The sequence below is a fragment of the Oncorhynchus clarkii genome, chromosome 24, assembly GCF_045791955.1.
Source record: "Oncorhynchus clarkii lewisi isolate Uvic-CL-2024 chromosome 24, UVic_Ocla_1.0, whole genome shotgun sequence".
In the NCBI taxonomy this organism is placed as follows: domain Eukaryota; kingdom Metazoa; phylum Chordata; class Actinopteri; order Salmoniformes; family Salmonidae; genus Oncorhynchus; species Oncorhynchus clarkii.
The window spans coordinates 25,369,225-25,385,832 of NC_092170.1; positions in this window are offsets into that span (position 1 = coordinate 25,369,225).

Here is a 16,608-nt window from a genome sequence, read left to right on the forward strand (position 1 = left end):
GAACTCTGACGAACAACATCTAGGAGAGGAGAGGAGAGGAGAGGAGAGGAGAGGAGAGGAGAGGAGAAGTGTCTTGTGGGAAGAAAAACAGATGCAAAAGCACACAGCGCACACAGAAAGTTCTTTATCTCTGTCATTACAATGAGCACATTCTGGTCGCTTGCAAATATTAGAGTATGTTGTTTTCAGACACTGGATCAGAACGTGAATGGAAACAGAATCACATTAGAAAGACTAGCTGTACAACACATGCTGGAGTTCACAGTGCCAAAGATGTCATACAGACAGGAAGTTTATTTGTGGGGTTTCCCCATAGACATATGTATGGTCTGCTGATTTTGTGATTTAGGCCTGGGTTACTCCTCACTCGCTTTCTCTACCATCTCATATCTCTCTCTCTCTCTCTCTCACACACACACACACACACACACACACACACACACACACACACACACACACACACACACACACACACACACACACACACACACTCAGGCACATATCAAATGCTACTGACTAACGAGTGGCTGGTGTTCTTTAATACAGCAGATTAATACTAAGCCTCTGCTGTGCTGTGACAATACTCAGAGCAAACCCACAGAGTGAATGTGACAGGTGTGCACAGCCTGTTTACTCACCTGGAGGCAGGTGTGTGTGTGTGTGGGGGGGGGGGGGGGGGGGGGGGGTCTGCGCATGTGTCTATATCAAAGTTCCGTAAACACTACGCTAAAAGAACAAAATCCACCTGTTAAAATGCAGAGGGATGCAGTGTACTCTGTTGCCCCTTGTGGTGTAAGAAAGTATTATACCAAATCAAATCAAATGAAATTGTATTGATCACATACACATGATTAGCAGATGTCACCACTTCAACACCACCACCTTCAACACCTACACAACCTCCACCACCACCACTTTCACCACCTTGAATACAAGGGAAGCCAGTGAGCATTTGGCCTAAAAAAATAATAATAATAATAATAGCCAATCAGCAATGAGCTAAACTGATTGAGCTCAGCTGTGAATGATCCTGGCACACCCCCCAAAAAAGTGTGAAGGGAAACAAGTTTGGATTTGGCTTCAATGCGTCTCGTTGTGTTGTTGTCCTCTGGTGGCTAGCTAGCTAGCTAAAATTGTCCCTTTCCTAATTTAGCCATAGATGGAGATGTGGACTTTACTTAATTCTCAGTACTGATTATATCGCAATTCTGATCCATCCATAAATTCATGCATTGTGCCCCGGCCTGAGAGGATGGAAGTTCAACATGCAGCTAGATGTAGTATGCTAATTTAAACTAGTTGGTTTGGCGTATCGTTGCCCATGAAAGGAAGTTAGGTAGCGAGCAAGTAGGAGCAAGGATTGGCTTCCATGGTGATTTTACCCAGGTACTGTTACTGCCTTCATCACCACCAACTTCACCACCAGCTTTCCCTTCACCATCACCTTCACCAACATCACCAGCACCTTCACCACCAGCACCTTCACCACCAGCACCTTCACCACCACCACCACCAAAATCCAGACAGACCCCCACCATCTCTTCCTTCCAGACTGGTAGCTAGTTTACCTGCTACCTGCTTTACAACTAACCCCCATGACAAGCCTTTGGGATGGAGGTGACGAAAGAGGCAGAAGATAGGGGAGGCCCTAATCTTGAGTGGAAGGGGGTGGGGGAGAAAGAGAGAGAGAGCATGGGATTGGTTCCTCCACTGCTAGAGATAAAAGCACACAAAGCGGCTCTGGTAAATAGGAAAGGAATTTGTCATGCTCTCCAGCCTGCCTGGGTGTACGAAACAGAGAGCGAATTGCAATCTCCCCCCTGTTTACCTAGAAAGGGGTGCCCACACTGGCTCGACGCCGTGCCGCGCAACCCCGGCCACACACAAATTAATATTTTATGTCGGAGAGAGATAGGAGAATGTATGCTCGCTGCCTGTTTATTTAGGATATTGTAAAAATATGGGCGAAAATTTGCAGGTGTGGCATCAGGTGTGTATGTGTTTGTGTGTGTGCGTGTATGTGTGTGTGTGTGTGTGTGTGTGTGTGTGTGTGTGTGTGCGTGTATGCCACCCTGGGTCCTCCACAAATACTACCACTGCAAAATCGAGAGAATCCTGAAAGGTTGCATTACGGCCTTTTATGGGAATAGCTCAGTCCACGACCACAAGGCCCTCCAGCGTGTGGTGAAGATGGCCCAGTACATCCAGCCAGGTCACCCGGCTGTTTTTGACGTCCATCCATGTCTGAGGACATTGGGAGATGACATGGAAACCAGCCACTAGGGGCAACAGTGAGCGCTGTTAACTTAAAGTACAAGTTTGGGGTCACTTAGAAGTGTCCTTGTTTTTGAAAGCACATTTTTTGTCCATTAAAATAACAACAAATTGATCAGAAATACAGTGTAGATATTGTTAATGTTGTAAATTACTATTTTAGCTGAAAACGGCAGATTTTTTATGGAATATCTACATATGCGTACAGAGGCCCATTATCAGCAACGATCACTCCTGTGTTCCAAGGGCACGTTGTGTTAGCTACTCCAAGTTTATAATTTTAAAAGGCTAATTGATCATTAGAAAACCCTTTTGCAATGACGTTAGCACAGCTGAAAACTGTTGTCCTGATTAAAGAACCAATAAAACTGTCCTTCTTTAGACTAGTTGAGTATCTGGAGAATCAGCATTTGTGGGTTTGATTAAAGGCTCAAAATGACCAGAAACAAAGACCTTTCTTCTGAAACTCTTCAGTCTATTATAGTTCTGAGAAATGAAGGCTATTCCATGCGAGAAATTGCCAAGAAACTGAAGATCTCATACAACGCTGTGTAGTACTCCCTTTACAGAACAGCGCAAACTGGCTCTAACCAGAATAGAAAGAGGAGTGGGAGGCCCCGGGGCACAACTGAGCAAAAAGACAAGTGCATTAGAGGGCCTAGTTTGAGAAACAGGTCCTCACAAGTCCTCAACTGGCAGCTTCATTAAATAGAACCCGCAAAACAACAGTCTCAACGTCAACAGTGAAGAGGCAACTCCGGGATGCTGGCCTTGTTTTTTTTTAAACAGGTTGCATGTTCAAATTCAGCGATAGAACGTTGTTTTCAATATTTTTGTTTAATGACTATCCCAAACCTTAACCCAAACCTTAACCATTCAGAGTTAATACCTACACTTAAGATTTGGAGTTAATGCCTAAACTTAAACATAACCGTACAAATATGGAGTTAATGTCTAAACTTACATTTGGAACAACTTCGAAATGTGGTGTTTGAGAAACATGGATGAACGTCTCATTCTGAGGTGAGACTGTGAGAGTTAGTTGAGTACATCACTGGGACCGTGCTTTCACCCATCCAGGACATCTAGACAAAACGGTGTCGGAAGAAGGCACGTAGCATCACCAAGGACCCCACACACCCCAGCCACAAGATGTTCTCCACCCTTCCTGCAGGCTCATCCTGACATGACCCTCCAGCTTGACAATGCCACCAGCCATACTGCTTGTTCTGTGCGTGATTTCCTGGAAGACAGGAATGTCAGTGTTATGCCATGGCCAGCGAAGAGCCCGGATCTCAATCCCATTGAGCACATCTGCGACCTGTTGGATCGGAGGGTGAGTTCTAGGGCCATTCCTCCCAGAAATGTCTGGGAACTTGCAGGTGGCTTGGTGGAAGAGTGGGGTAACATCTCACAGCAAGAACTGGCCAATCTGGTGCAGTCCATGAGGAGGAGATGCACTGCAGTTCTTAATGCAGCTGGTGGCCACACCAGATACTGACTGTTATTTTTGATTTTGACGCCCATTTGTTCAGGGACACATTATTTAATTTCTGTTAGTCACATGTCTGTGGAACATGTTCAGTGTATGTCTTAGTTGTTGAATCTTGTTATGTTCATACTAATATTTACACATGTTAAGTTGAAAATAAACGCAGTTGACAGTGAGAGGACGTTTATTTTTTAGCTGAGTGTGCAAGGACCCAGCCAAATGACAACAATAACTAAATTGAATATGGAAGGGACAACTAATTATTAATTGATGCAGTGACTCCTGGATTAATCCACATGTGAAGTGAATGAAAGTCTCAATGAGGAAAATCATTGGTTTTGATTCAGCCGCCATCAATCATTAAGAATTTTACACGAGGTGTACTAGGGGGAGAAGCTCGGGGGGTGATTCAATGTAGATTAGGTACTGTATGATGTCCTCTTAAGGAGATAAGCTAGGATGATTTTTTATAAATGCAAATGAACATATCCACATTTCCAGAGGTTTTAGCACACCAGATTCCTCCTTAATCCAAAACACTGAACCATGTATATATGTTCACAAATGTTACATATAGCCTACTGTGTTTTCACAAATATATGTCTGAATCCAAGTATTTTATATCCAGGGACTCTGTCCAGATAACAGTGGGAGCATGTGTAGGCTCTATCACAGAGCTAGACTACTGCTGCTGGAGAGAATCAGCCAGTGACCCGTTGGTCTTTGCAGGTCACTGACATTTTCAACTAGCGACAACCTCTCACTCCTCAGAAATAGAAGGAGAGGAAAAGAAAGAGAGAGTGAGAGAGAGACAAGAGGGAGGAGATAAAGGAAAGTGGGGAGGCACGCAATTCCATCTGCAAAAACCAACTTCCCCCAAAATTACAGCTAAATGGAAAAATAATGGAAGCAGCATCAGCGAACTCCAGCCGCGTTGTTATTAGTATTCCACCGACACAGAGAGAGACCGACAGCAGTTATGTATTTTTGCAAGTATGCATATAATTTATTGTGGGGAACACAATTTACATGGGTAGTCAATGCCTGTTTTATAGGCTCACAAATAGATGTATGAACTGAAGCATATAATGGCTGAGAGCAGCAGGCGCAAATACCTTCTAAATCTTCCAAATGTGTTCCACAAAAAATTTAACCAAAGTATATAAAACAGATTAATTCATGCATGTTATATATTGGTTTTTGATTTACAAATCTAATCTGGGGAAATTTGCCAGGGGGACGTGGATGGAGTGTAAAACGAACAGCACCGACCGAGCCCAGGGGCTGATGGTCCACGCAGGGGCTCCGGCGGCTACAGCAACTATCACTGTCTCATCACGTGGAATCTGTGTGTGTGTGTGTGTGTGTGTGTGTGTGTGTGTGTGTGTGTGTGTGTGTGTGTGTGTGTGTGTGTGTGTGTGTGTGTGTGTGTGTGTGTGTATGATTGTAATTTACAGGCAGCATTAGAGAGTGAGGACTGGGGATAGTTAAACGGGCAATGAAAGCCTCTGAAATGCTGCTTTTAATCCTGCGGTGCCATTATGGCCACAGTTCTCCTCTGAGCGTTTCTCTGCAAACCACATTCCTGTATTGTGCACTTGAGAGAGCTGTGTGGTGTGAAGTTGGCCCGCCCCCTTCTCACACAGACACACACACACACACACACACACACACACACACACACACACACACACACACACACACACACAATGACCCTGGAGGACAGTCTCAGTGGATTGGGGACGTTTGCCTGCTTTTTGACATTTTATCTCCACGCCACAATAAGAGGTGCCTACAAAGGGTTATGGCTGTCTCACAATGACACAGGACCAATTCAACCCTGATGAATTTGAGATAAGGCAGGCAGCCTTAAAATGGCTGGCCTTAACTACCAGAGGGAGAGAGATGAGAGTAGGGGGAGGCATAGGTGGGGGTAGGGGGGTTAGTTTTCAAGTGCATGGAAATGCTGTAAGAGACGAAAGACGAAGGAGAGTGATAGAGTGAGGGTTGAAATTACTTTAGGAAATTATGTCGCGGGGAGGAAGAGGAAGCGGAAGGCCACTTAGGCTGTTTGTGAGGGGAATTTATAAAAGAGGATATTTTTGATGCATTAGCCTGTTAAAGGTTTACAACACGCACATAAAAACAGGTGAAAACGAGCACATGACATAAACCCCAGTTGGAGTTCTCCATTACAGGAATGGGGGACGGGAAAAGGAGAAGGAACGTGTTAATTGAGAGCTTATGGGTCAATAATTGGAGTTCTGGAGGGGTGGGGAGGTACGGGCTGGGGGGGCAACCTTCCGGGAGAGAGGGAAAGACAGACAGGGTATGCAAATAGCCCAACTGGGACTGGGCCTCTGAAATTAATCAGAATACAAATACTTTATTGGAGAGCTATGAGAACGAGTCAATGACGGGAAATAAAGTCCATGAGACAAAATCCAAACCCAGTAATACACATATCCAGCAGACTTGTAGAGGTACCAAGTATATAAAATGCATGAAATGTCCAGATCTCTGTCCAGATCTAGGACAGAGGTTTAGGTGTTTAATTTCCTGGGTATATAAAATACCTGACATGTCCAGGTCTCTGTACATATCTGGGACAGGGGTTTAGGTGTTTGTCCAGGTCTGGGACAGGGGTTTAGGTGTTTGTCCAGGTCTGGGACAGGGGTTTAGGTGTTTGTCCAGGTCTGGGACAGGGGTTTAGGTGTTTGTCCAGGTCTGGGACAGGGGTTTAGGTGTTTGTCCAGGTCTGGGACAGGGGTTTAGGTGTTTGTCCAGGTCTGGGACAGGGATTTAGGTGTTTGTCCAGATCTGGGACAGGGGTTTAGGTGTTTGTCCAGGTCTGGGACAGGGGTTTGGGTATTTGGTTTCCTGGGTATTTAAAATCCATTACATTTCCAGGTCTCTGTCCAGGTCTGGGACAGGGGTTTTGGTATTTGGTTTCCTGGGTATTTAAAATCCATTACATTTCCAGGTCTCTGTCCAGGTCTGGGACAGGGGTTTTGGTATTTGGTTTCCTGGGTATTTAAAATCCATTACATTTCCAGGTCTCTGTCCAGGTCTGGGACAGGGGTTTAGGTGTTTGTCCAGGTCTGGGACAGGGGTTTTGGTATTTGGTTTCCTGGGTATATAAAATCCATTACATTTCCAGGCCTCTGTCCAGGTCTGGGACAGGGGTTTAGGTGTTTGTCCAGGTCTGGGACAGGGGTTTAGGTGTTTGTCCAGGTCTGGGACAGGGGTTTGGGTGTTTGGTTTCCTGGGTATATAAAATCCATTACATTTCCAGGCCTCTGTCCAGGTCTGGGACAGGGGTTTAGGTGTTTGTCCAGGTCTGGGACAGGGGTTTATGTGTTTATCCAGGTCTGGGACAGGGGTTTGGGTGTTTGGTTTCCTGGGTATATAAAATCCATTACATTTCCAGGCCTCTGTCCAGGTCTGGGACAGGGGTTTAGGTGTTTGTCCAGGTCTGGGACAGGGGTTTAGGCGTTTGTCCAGGTCTGGGACAGGGGTTTGGGTGTTTGGTTTCCTGGGTATATAAAATCCATTACATTTCCAGGTCTCTGTCCAGGTCTGGGACAGGGGTTTTGGTATTTGGTTTCCTGGGTATTTAAAATCCATTACATTTCCAGGTCTCTGTCCAGGTCTGGGACAGGGGTTTTGGTATTTGGTTACCTGGGTATATAAAATACATGACATGTCTAGGTCTCTGTGCAGATCTGGGACAGAGGTTTTGGTGTTTGTCCAGGTCTGGGACAGGGGTATATGCACTGAGCAAAAGTATAAACACAACATCTATTGGTTCCATGTTTCATGAGCTGAAATAAAAGATCCCAGAAATGTTGCATTCGCAAAAAGAGCTTATTTCTATCAAATAATGTGAACAAATTTGCCAAAATGATCCATCCACCTGACAGGTGTGGCATGTCATGAAGCTGATACATTTAAACAGTATGATCATTACACAGGTGCATCTTGTGCTGGGGACAAAAAATGTGACATCAGGTGCTGTAGGTGTCCCGGAGGGCAGGAAGTGTGCCCTCTGTGATGCGTTGGGCAGACTGCACCACCCTCTGGAGAGCCCTGCGGTTGCGGGCGGTGCAGTTGCCATATCAGGTGGTGATACAGCCCGTCAGGATGCTCTCAATTGTGCATCTGTAAAAGTTTGTTAGGATCTTAGGGGCCAAGCCAAAAAAAAATCAGCCTCATGAAGTTGAAGAGGCGCTGTTGCGCCTTCTTAACCATACTGTCTGTGTGGGTGGACCATTTCAAATTGTCAGTGATGTGTACACGAGGAACTTGAAGCTTTTCACCTTCTCCACTGCGGCCCTGTCGATGTGGATAGGGGCGTGCTCCCTATGCTGTTTCCTGAAGTCCAAGCTCTTTCATTTTGTTGATGTTGAGGGAGAGGTTATCTTCCTGACACCACTCCACCAGGGCCCTCACCTCCTCCCTGTAGGTGATCAGGCCTACTACTGTTGTGTCATCTTCAAACTTGATGATTGAGTTGGAAGCGTGTGTTGCCACACAGTCATGGGTAAACAGGGAGTACAGGAGGAGGCTGAGCACACACCCTTGTGGGGCCCCAGTGTTGAGGATCAGCAAAGTGTAGGTGTTGTTTCCTATCTTCACCACCTGGGGGCAGCCCCTCAAGAAGTCCAGGACCAAGTTGCACAGGGCAGGGTTCAGACCCAGGGCCCCAAGCTTAATGATGAGCTTGGAGGGTACTAGGGTGTTGAAGGCTGAGCTATGCTCAATGAACAGTATTCTTACATAGGTATTCCTCTTGTCCAGATGGGATAGGGCAGTATGCAGTGTGATGGCGATTACATCGTCTGTGGATCTATTGGGGCGGTATGCAAATTGAAGTGGGTCTGGGGTGTCAGGTAAGGTAGAGGTGAAATTATCCTTAAATAGCCTCTTAAAGCATTTCATGATGACAGAGTGAGTGCTACGGGGCGATGCTCATTGAGTTCAGTTACATTTGCTTTCTTGGGTACAGGAACAATGGAGGCCATCTTGAAGCAGGTGGTGAAAACAGACTGGGATAGGGAGAGATTGAATTTGTCTGTAAACACTCCAGTCAGCTGGTCTGTGCATGCTCTGAGGATGCAGCTAGGGATGCAATCTGCGCCGGCAGCCTTGCGAGGGGTTAACACCCTTAAAAGTCTTACTCACGTAGGCCACAGAGAATCGGTAGCAAGACATCGGTAGCAAGACATCGGTTTCTGCGACGTGGCTGGTGTTCTCTTTGTAGTCCGTGATTGTCTGTAGACCCTGCCACATACGTCTCGTATCTGAGCCGTTGAATTGCGTCTCTGTACTGACGTTTTGCCTGTTTGATTGCCTTAAGGAGAGAATAACTAATAACCTTGCTATGGTTAAATGCGGTTGTTCAGGCTTTCAGTTTTGTGCGAATGCTGCCATCCATCCACGGTTTCTAGTTTGGGTAGGTTTTAATAGTCACAGTGGGAACAACATAGCCTATACACTTCCTGATGAACTCAGTCACCGTGTCCGAGTCTACATCAAAGTTATTCTCAGAGGCTACCCGGAACATATCCCAGTCCGCTTAATCAAAACTATCTTGAAACATGGATTCCGATTGGTCAAACCAGCATTGAATAGACCGTAGTACGGGTACTTCCTGTTTGAGTTTCTGCCTATAGGAAGGGAGGAGCTACCGTGACGAGATCCTGAGGCCCATTGTCTTGCCATTCATCCGCCACCATCACCTCATGTTTCAGCATGATAATACACAGCCCCATGGCACAAGGATCTGTGCACAATTTCTGGAAGCTGAAAATGTTCCAGTTCTTCCATGGCCTGCATACTCACCAGATATGTCAGCCATTGAGCATGTTTGGGATGCTCTGGATCGATGTGCAGGATAGCGTGTTCCAGTTCCCGCCAATATCCAGCAAATTCACATAGCTATTGAAGATGAATGGGGCAACATTCCACAGGTCACAATCAACAGCCTGATCAACTCTATGTGAAGGAGATGTTTCACGCTGCATGAGGCAAATAGTTGTGACACCGGATACTGACTGGTTTTCTGATCCACGCCACTACCTTTTTTTAAAGGTATCTGTGACCAAGAGATGCATATCTGTATTGCAAGTCATGTGAAATCAATAGATTAGGACCTAATTTATTTATTTAAATTGACTGATTTCAATTATTTTAACTTGCAACTCTGTAAAATCTTTTAAATTGCTGCATGTTGTGTTTATATTTTTGTTCAGAATAAAATACAGTGGGGAGAACAAGTATTTGATACACTGCCGATTTTGCAGGTTTTCCTACTTAAAAGCATGTAGAGGTCTGACATTTTTTATCATAGGTACACTTCAACTGTGAGAAATGGAATCTAAAACAAAAATCCAGAAAATCACATTGTATGATTTTTAAGTAATTCATTTGCATTTTATTATATACTTATGTCTTGCAATAAAATGCAAATGAATTACTTAAAAATCGTACAATGTGATTTTCTGGATTTTTGTTTTAGATTCCGTCTCTCACAGTTGAAGTGTACCTATGATAAAAATTACAGACCTCTACATGCTTTGTAAGTAGGAAAACCTGCAAAATCGACAGTGTATCAAATACTTGTTCTCCCCACTGTACATTAAATGTGCAGGTCTCTGTCCAAGTCTGGGACTGGGGTTTTGGTGTTTTTTTGGTGTAGGGATGACTGCTTCTTCTTCTTCCGGGTCATGGGATCTTGAGAATCATCTCATCTTTTTCCACCCCTCTTTCCATTGCTCTTTTTTACCTCCTCTCCTCTCCCCTCCCCCTGCCTCCCATTCTCTAGGGTCAGCCTAGCTGGCCATGTCCTCCCACCCCTATACCTTATCCCTTATCCCCTGAGCATAGTTGAGCCATTGTGGGTGAAAAAAATTATTTTTCCCCCACCCACTGTTTTGTTTAATCTCTCTCTCTCTCTCTCTCTCTCTCTCTCTCTCTCTCTCTCTCTCTCTCTCTCTCTCTCTCTCTCTCTCTCTCTCTCTCTCTCTCTCTCTCTCTCTCTCTCTCTCTCTCTCTCTCTCTCTCTCTCTCTCTCTCTCTCTCTCTCTCTCTCTCTCCCTCCCTCCCTCCCTCTCCCCTCCCTCCATGGCTGCACCCGTCCCCTCTCTCAGGGCAGACACCTGCACTGGCCAGACAATCGATACCAGGCCTGGGCCTCTAGGAGAGTCCTGTCATCAAACAGACTGGATCCACACCGCTCGCCACCGCCAGACAATCACTCAAACTCTTACAGACATACAAACACACACTCACAGAAATACTCAAACTCACCCACAAACACACACATACAGGCAAGCACACATGCACTCAAAGAACACTCACACTCAAACACACACACTCAGCCAGACACAAACACCAGAAGTATGCATGCACAGTTACCCGGGTCTTATCAATCTTTAAGCAGGCAATTTATCCAACAGATGTAGGATCTTAATTTAATCAGTATTTTGTTGCTGAGTATTCTTTTGTTTTTTGTAATTTCCACTGTGATTTCAGATTTGCTCTAACAAGAAATGTATCAACCCCTACAAAAATGTCCATGCATTTAATCCACATAATAATTCACATTTCCTGCGGCTTCAAGATTTTTTTCCTGCTGTAGCAAACTGGATCAAATTAAGATCCCACACTTGTAATGCCACGGTAGGTGGAACAAAACAAGCAAGAGAAAATCATTAATAAAAGGCCCAGGGATAAATAATACATTGGAGCAGGATGTTGGGGCCAGAACTGTTTTAGCTTTAGTTACTGGTTTGCTGAGTGACCGCTGGGCTTTCCCTGGAGTGAGTTTTGAGGAATCCATTTGCTAGCACTTTCATATCACAACCCGTTCCCCCCTCTTCCACTTTCTAGCCTTTTTAATTAAATTGCCTCCAATTTTGAGTCTTCAAATCTTATCCCTAATAGACATGAAAACATTATTTAAAGGATGGTTAGGGGGACTATTCCTGCTCTGTCATTGTTATTCAGTCTAAATGGCTTTTTCTGTGATTTCCAGCTATTTAGATTTTTTTCCTGTGAAAGTGAATGCAGGGCACTTGACATTGCTTCAGTCCATTCTCAAATGCGTCACAAAGGACTGACCGTAAAGTTGTCACTACGGTGTTGACCTGCCCTAATCATAACATACTCCCTTTCCTAGAGGACATAGGAAACAGCCAGGAATCAGCAGCATGCTGTAGGTTAGACAGGGAATTGATTTGACAAATCTCTATTGAGGTGAGCTTTGAGGGGCATGCAAAAAGACAAACAGTTAACCCCCTGCTATTAAAGTAAGACCCATACATCAACGTCTTTAAAAACCAAAACCCGAATCTTTGACTGAACTTTGACTCTGCAAAGTTCCCTGAATTGTGCAATCCTACTCTGAAACCTACAATATTCAAACACCATCTAACATATGAGTTCCACGTTTCCTGATATGTATTTCAAAGAATACATGACGTGTATAAATATTTGACCAAGATCTGTCCTGCAGTGGAACTCAGAAATAACAGAGAAAACGGTGGCTTTGTCTGGCTGCCTGTACGATGGGAGAGGGTATGAGAGAAAGCAGGGGATTTGTCTGGCTGCCTGTACGATGGGAGAGGGTATGAGAGAAAGCAGGGGATTTGTCTGGCTGCCTGTACAATGGGAGAGGGTATGAGAGAAAGCAGGGGATTTGTCTGGCTGCCTGTACGATGGGAGAGGGTATGAGAGAAAGCAGGGGATTTGTCTGGCTGCCTGTACGATGGGAGAGGGTATTAGAGAAAGCAGGGGATTTGTCTGGCTGTGTACGATGGGAGAGGGTATGAGAGAAAGCAGGGGATTTGTCTGGCTGCCTGTATGATGGGAGAGGGTATGAGAGAAAGTGGTGGATTTGTCTGGCTGCCTGTACAATGGGAGAGGGTATGAGAGAAAGTGGTGGATTTGACTGGCTGCCAGTACGATGGGAGAGGGTATTAGAGAAAGTGGTGGATTTGTCTGGCTGCCTGTACAATGGGAGAGGGTATGAGAGAAAGCAGGGGATTTGTCTGGCTGCCTGTACGATGGGAGAGGGTATGAGAGAAAGCAGGGGATTTGTCTGGCTGCCTGTATGATGGGAGAGGGTATGAGAGAAAGCAGGGGATTTGTCTGGCTGCCTGTACGATGGGAGAGGGTATGAGAGAAAGCAGGGGATTTGTCTGGCTGCTTGTACAATGGGAGAGGGTATGAGAGAAAGTGGTGGACTTGACTGGCTGCCTGTACGATGGGAGAGGGTATTAGAGCAAGTGGTGGATTTGTCTGGCTGCCTGTACAATGGGAGAGGGTATGAGAGAAAGCAGGGGATTTGTCTGGCTGTCTGTACGATGGGAGAGGGTATGAGAGAAAGCAGGGGATTTGTCTGGCTGCCTGTATGATGGGAGAGGGTATGAGAGAAAGTGGTGGATTTGTCTGGCTGCCTGTACAATGGGAGAGGGTATGAGAGAAAGTGGTGGATTTGACTGGCTGCCAGTACGATGGGAGAGGGTATTAGAGAAAGTGGTGGATTTGTCTGGCTGCCTGTACAATGGGAGAGGGTATGAGAGAAAGTGGTGGATTTGTCTGGCTACCTGAATGATGGGAGAGGGTATGAGAGAAAGCAGGGGATTTGTCTGGCTGCCTGTACAATGGGAGAGGGTATGAGAGAAAGTGGTGGATTTGTCTGGCTGCCTGTACGATGGGAGAGGGTATTAGAGAAAGTGGTGGATTTGTCTGGCTGCCTGTACAATGGGAGAGGGTATGAGAGAAAGCAGGGGATTTGTCTGGCTGCCTGTATGATGGGAGAGGGTATGAGAGAAAGTGGTGGATTTGTCTGGCTGCCTGTACAATGGGAGAGGGAATGAGAGAAAGTGGTGGATTTGTCTAGCTGCCTGTATGATGGGAGAGGGTATGAGAGAAAGCAGGGGATTTGTCTGGCTGCCTGTACGATGGGAGAGGGTATGAGAGAAAGCAAGGGATTTGTCTGGCTGCCTGTATGATGGGAGAGGGTATGAGAGAAAGCAGTGGATTTGTTTGGATGCCTGTACGATGGGAGAGGGTATGAGAGAAAGCAGGGGATTTGTCTGGCTGTCTGTTCGATAGGAGAGGGTATGAGAGAAAGCAGGGGATTTGTCTGGCTGTCTGTTCGATAGGAGAGGGTATGAGAGAAAGCAGTGGATTTGTCTGGCTGCCTGTTCGATGGGAGAGGGTATGACAGAAAGCAGTGGATTTGTTTGGCTGCCTGTACAATGGGAGAGGGTATGAGGGAAAGCAGGGGATTTGTCTGGCTGCCTGTACAATGGGACAGGGTATGAGAGAAAGCATAGGTTTTGTCTGGCTGCCTGTTCGATGGGAGAGGGTATGAGAGAAAGCAGTGGATTTGTCTGGCTGAATGTTCGATGGGAGAGGGTATGAGTGAAAGCAGTGGATTTGTTTGGCTGCCTGTACAATGGGAGAGGGTATGAGAGAAAGCAGTGGATTTGTTTGGCTGCCTGTACGATGGGAGAGGGTATGAGAGAAAGCGGGGGATTTGTCTGGCTGTGTGTTCGATGGGAGAGGGTATGAGAGAAAGCAGTGGATTTGTCTGGCTGCTTGTTCGATGGGAGAGGGTATGAGAGAAAGCAGGGGATTTGTCTGGCTGCCTGTACAATGGGAGAGAGTATGAGAGAAAGCAGGGGATTTGTCTGGCTGCCTGTACAATGGGAGAGGGTATGAGAGAAAGCAGGGGATTTGTCTGGCTGCTTGTATGATGGGAGAGGGTATGAGAGAAAGTGGTGGATTTGTCTGGCTGCCTGTACAATGGGAGAGGGAATGAGAGAAAGTGGTGGATTTGTCTGGCTGCCTGTATGATGGGAGAGGGTATGAGAGAAAGCAGGGGATTTGTCTGGCTGCCTGTACGATGGGAGAGGGTATGAGAGAAAGCAAGGGATTTGTCTGGCTGCCTGTACAATGGGAGAGGGTATGAGAGAAAGTAGTGGATTTGTCTGGTTGCCTGTACAATGGGAGAGAGTATGACAGAAAGCAGGGGATTTGTCTGGCTGCCTGTATAATGGAAGAGGGTATGACAGAAAGCAGTGGATTTGTTTGGCTGCCTGTACAATGGGAGAGGGTATGAGAGAAAGTGGTAGATTTGTCTGGCTGCCTGTACAATGGGAGAGGGTATGAGAGAAAGTGTTGGATTTGTCTGGCTGCCTGTACAATGGGAGAGTGTTTGAGAGAAAGCAGTGGATTTGTTTGGCTGCCTGTACAATGGGAGAGTATTTGAGAGAAAGTGGTGGATTTGTCTGGCTGCCTGTACAATGGGAGAGGGTATGAGAGAAAGTGGTGGATTTGTCTGGCTGCCTGTACAATGGGAGAGGGTATGAGAGAAAGCAGGGGATTTGTCTGGCTGCCTGTATGATGGGAGAGTGTATGAGAGAAAGCAGGGGATTTGTCTGGCTGCCTGTACAATGGGAGAGGGTATGAGAGAAAGCAGGGGATTTGTCTGGCTGCCTGTATGATGGGAGAGTGTATGAGAGGGGGTAAATAGATAAATCACAGGTGAATTCTCTGTCTGCTCTTTAGTAGGTCATTGTTTTTGTCCCCGATCCATTAAGGAATAATAGGAGGAGCATTAGGGTGGGGGGAGAGGGGGGTGGGACGTCTGCCCCGAGGGGGGAGAGGGGGGAGAGAGAGCGTGTAATCTGGGGGATGACGACCATCTGCAAAATGAAAACAAATGGGGTGTCATCCCTGGGAGGAAATCTATCGCCTTCTATTTTTTTATCATCAATTCCTTGAGCTGTGTGTATCTGTGCGCGTATGAGCACACACACACAAAGCAATGACCTCCAACTCTCTGCGAGACACAGACACGCAGGTAAATTGGAAAAAAAAACACATACACACAGCAAATACAGATTGCTAGACACAACATGACAACAGTGACACAAATGAATCATATTAAACTATGAAACCAAACTGAAATATTGTGGAACTGTTGACAGAAAGAAAAAGTAGAGAGTGTAAAGAGACCGTATCAACAGTTCAACTACACCTAACTGGAGCTGGTCAGAGAGGGAAATACAACTTCCTACACCTAATGAGCTGCTCAGAGAGGGAAATACAACTTCCTACACCTAACTGCAGCTGGTCAGAGAGGGAAATACAACTTCCTACACCTCACTGGAGCTGGTCAGAGAGGGAAATACAACTTCCTACACCTCACTGGAGCTGCTCAGAGAGGGAAATACAACTTCCTACACCTAACTGGAGCAGCTCAGAGAGAGAAATACAACCTCCTACACCTAACTGTAGCAGCTCAGAGAGGGAAATACAACTTCCTATACCTAACTGGAGCAGCTCAGAGAGGGAAATACAACTTCCTATTCCTAACTGGAGATGCTCAGAGAGGGAAATACAACTTCCTACACCTAACTGGAGCTGCTCAGAGAGTGAAATACAACTTCCTACACCTAACGAGCTGCTCAGAGAGGGAAATACAACTTCCTACACCTAACGAGCTGCTCAGAGAGGGAAACACAACTTCCTACACCTAACTGGAGCTGCTCAGAGAGGGAAATACAACTTCCTACAACAAACTGGAGCTGCTCAGAGAGGCAAATACAACTTCCTACACCTAACGAGCTGCTCAGAGTGGGAAATACAACTTCCTACAACTAACTGGAGCTGCTCATAGTGGGAAATACAACTTCCTACACCTAACGAGCTGCTCAGAGAGGGAAATACAACTTCCTACACCTAACTGGAGCTGCTCAGAGAGGGAAATACAACTTCCTACAACTAACGAGATGCTCAGAGAGGGAAATACAACTTCCTGCACC